Consider the following 3,878-nt stretch of genomic DNA (forward strand, 5'->3'; position numbering starts at 1 on the left):
ATCCAAAAGAGATCAAAGGAAAAGAAAAAGTAGCTATATGTTCAAAAAATATTTATGGTAGCTCTTTTTGTGGTGGCAAAGAACTGGAAATTAAAGGGATGCCCATCAACTGGAGAATAGTTGAACAAGTTGTGGTAGATTGTGATAGAATACCACTGTGCAATAAGAAATGATGAGGGAATGGTTTAACAATAACCTAGAAAGACCTATATGAACTGATGCAAAGTCAAGTGAGCAGATCCAGAACATCATTGTATATAGTAACAGTAATATTGTAATGATGATCAACTGTGAAAGACTAGTTTGATCAATACAATGAACCAAGACAATTCTGAAAGACTCATGATGAAAAATGCTATCTACTTCCAGAGCTCTGACAGAACTGATGACCTCTGAACCAAACCGAAGTATAATTTTCTCACTTTCTTTATTTTTCATGCTTTTTAAAAAATGGCTAATTTGGAACCCAATTAAAAAAAAAAAGAATGTTATAAATAAAGAGAATGCGTGTATTAATAAGTATCCTATTCAAATACAATGGCTTTGAGTACATTAAAGTTAGAAATAATATTTTTAAAAAGTGAACAGGAATGAACAACAAACAAAATGATAGACTGTGAGGGAGTGATTGACATTTTGTTATGATTTTGGATGAGTAGAAACTATTTTATTTAAAGGTAAATAGTTGGAAAGGAAGTTTAACTGGTTATATTGATGTACAATGTTGGTCAAAATAAACCTTTTTTCAAAAGAAGAAAAGTCTTGGATTGCCATTTTTGGATCCTCAGAACAATACTATAATTCACCTTAGATAGAGACAGCATGAAAAGAAATTGCTATCATGGAGGGAAACACAGGGAGCAAGTCAGAAGGCAGTTTGTCTGCAAGTAGCTTCTCTATCCCAGCCCCCAACCATAGGAATAGGAACACACACACACAGAGTTGTATGAGACCCACCACTCCTTACCATTGCCTTCTTCCTGTAGTGAAGTGAAGGAATATGGGGGCCAATCACCAAACCTATGAGGTCTTACTTCCCACATCTTTCCTTCCCATTCTTATGTGTTGGCCATTTCTCTCTGGGCCCAGCTGTTAGTGTTGTTGCCCATTCTCTGGATGGGCCAAAGGATCAGAAAAGGAAATGGATAAGGGGAATGGTAACAAGATATAAGGAGTAAAGAGATGGAGACAGAGCCTGGTGGGTGATTTTGTTCTCCATTATTTCCCAGTCTTTTCCTTGAAGTTGCTCAAGCCTCCTTTCTGGGATTTAGCAGTCTGAATTTTCCCCTCCATGTACTTGAGAGGGGAAAAGTCTGTCAGTAACACTTCCGAGCCCAAGGCTGAGTTGCCCACCCTCCCACCTACTCAGTTCCACAAGCCTACTCTCAGTACCCCCTATAGAAAGATCCACACAGGTTCACTAACCCCCAGGGAAGCACTCCCTGGATTCAGCATAGAAGAGGAGTTTTGGAGGAGGGGGTTAGGGAATGGAGGATGAGTTCTATCAAGAGAACTTTCCCTCTTCACCTTCTACATCAGAAAAAGGAGTAGCAGGGGCCAGAGACCCTGAACACTGGGACAGGAACATTAGCCAGGCATGCTTGCTTAGCTCAAATGCAGCCAGATGTCCTGTGGCAGAGAAAGTAGGCAATCCAGCGGTGCCCTGATCTCTAGTCTGGCCAAAGTTCTGTGTCAATGTGGGGCAGAGAGCTTCAGCTCATCTCGTTAAAATCTATTTAAACTATTTAAAGCCAAAGTCTTGCTGGCTTGTGGCCTTGAGAGATCAGGTCTGGGTGGAGATTGAGGAAAGTAGATAAGAGCTGGAAAAATGATGGAACAAGGATTCATCAAATGCCTCCTGATCCAGCACTCGGCCCCCCTCCTCATGGCCACCTCTCTTAGTTTCCAAATTTACTTGGCACCAGTTGGGGACTCTTGTTATAAACACAGGCCCCTGCACCTCATAGATGATCGAGCTTCCATATTTGACCTGGAATGGCATGGGAGTGGAAATGTTAGGAGAGGAACAGGAGGTAGGCAGCCCAGTGGGTAGACCCCACTCTTTCCATATGACCTGACTTCCTTCCATACAAAAGGTAATCTTTTGGCAGCAGGAGCTGTTTTGAGTGTTTTAGATAAATATTTCCCCATAGTTCTCAATCCAGAGATTGGCTAGGGTGTTTTGGACACACGACATAATCCTTGTTCTACTCAAAGTGGTCCCCAAACATGGGGAAGGGGGAGAGAAGAATATGTGTATAAGTGGGAGAGAGGAGTGGAGGGATGGATGGGTAAGGTCCCAGCCCCCAGCCAGCCTCCCGTCTCAGCTTCAGGCAAGACCAAATCTGTGGGCTCAAAAACGGATTTTTCAATCTGAGAGGATGGAAAAGTTAAGAAAATCGTCCCAGGGGAAAGACCTAGTAAACTGGGTAGTTATAATTGGAAAACAGTCTTCTGTCAGTCAATATTCTTGCTACTGCATTGTCTCTGTTACATGTTAGGTCTTTAAGGCAAAATGTAGATAAGTGTCTTCCTCTTGTTTCCTGTTGTATCCAGCTGTATCTAGTTCCCCAGGTTTTCCGGAGATCCATTTGTGTGAGTGTGTGTGAGAGAGACAGACAGATAGAAACAGGGAAACAACGAGACAAAGAACTACAGAACAGAGCTGGGGGAGACAGAGATAAAGAACCTGCTACTTGGAGTGGTCAGGGGCGGGGCCTCCTGAGTGGGTGGGGACGGGGTGGAGAGGCGCAGGTTTAAAACTGCGAGTTGCACCTGCCCAGAACAGTGAAGTCAATTTAGTCTGGAGAACTATGAAGCTTCAGAATAAGACCTGCCACTGTCAATATCGGGGAAGAGGACTCCAGAAGTTCCAACTGTCTCTCGTTTGAGTTTCGTCCATCCTCTCCATGCAGTCCAGAGGAGTCCTCCGCTCTCCCGCAAGTCGGAGGAGCAGCAAGAGAGACAGCCCTCCACGTTGCACTTCATAACCCACCTGCATAGGGCAGGGAGTCCACGGCGACCGTTGATCCGTCATCTAAGGCCACAGCCATTGGAAAGCAGGAGTCTTGTTAGTCGGAGAGACTTCAGGAAGCTGTCAACGCTCCCTCGTTCCTCCCACTGCCCACCCCCAAAGCCGACGGGCCTCCGGAAGAAAATCTCTGAAGCCGTACTGATGGGCACCGACCCTCACATGTCTGGGGATGGGGAGGGTAGAGTTGGGGTGAGCCAGGTGCAGGACTGCTCCCCTGGAGTCACGATGGTGCCCATGGGAGTCCAGCCAGCGGTCATCCCGCGCCTCTTCCTCTTACTTTACCACTCCCCCACTTTACCCCAGCTCCACTCCTGGGGTTACTCTAGAAATCCGGCCCTATTCGCTCACCTCCAGGGGCCAGGGCTTCCAGCCAGCCTTTGGCTCCCCCGGGCTCTGCCGACACCGTGAGCCATATCCATCCCGGGATTTCGCAACTTTTCCCCAGCGCCCGGGGCCAAAGTGGCCTTCCTGGCCAGGGAACTCTGCAACGGGACCGCTTTCTCTGGCAAACTGAAAGTAGTCCTCTGCAACCATAACCTGTGGCTCATGTTTCATAGGCACCAGAACTAAATGGTCATTACCAAGCGGGGCCGGTAAGTGAGCGACTGTGGGGCGGAACGTTCGTCTGAATCCTCCATTATCACAGGACATAGCCTTGTCTCTTTTCTAAGCATCGCTCAGGTTTACCTGAAACTGGGTTTAGTATGAAGCGCTTGGCGTTTCCTTTTAGTGGAAAATGTGTTTAGCTCCCTGGAGGAAAAAGGCTTTTCGGGTACTAGGTCCTTGTTTTAAGATGGTGTGTGTGTGTGTGTGTGTGTGTGTGTGTGTGTGTGTGTGTGTGTGT

At 46.3% G+C, this 3,878-nt stretch overlaps 1 pseudogene; it reads left to right on the forward strand.

Annotated features, from left to right (window-relative positions):
* The first annotated feature begins 1,182 nt into the window (after positions 1–1,182).
* Positions 1,183–3,878, forward strand: part of LOC138143206 (T-box transcription factor TBX21-like) — a 15,005-nt pseudogene continuing 12,309 nt past the window's right edge.

The sequence above is a fragment of the Petaurus breviceps genome, unplaced genomic scaffold, assembly GCF_028583685.1.
Source record: "Petaurus breviceps papuanus isolate PSGF00001 unplaced genomic scaffold, PetGlider_PUasm1.0 90630, whole genome shotgun sequence".
Classification (NCBI taxonomy): Eukaryota; Metazoa; Chordata; class Mammalia; order Diprotodontia; family Petauridae; genus Petaurus; species Petaurus breviceps.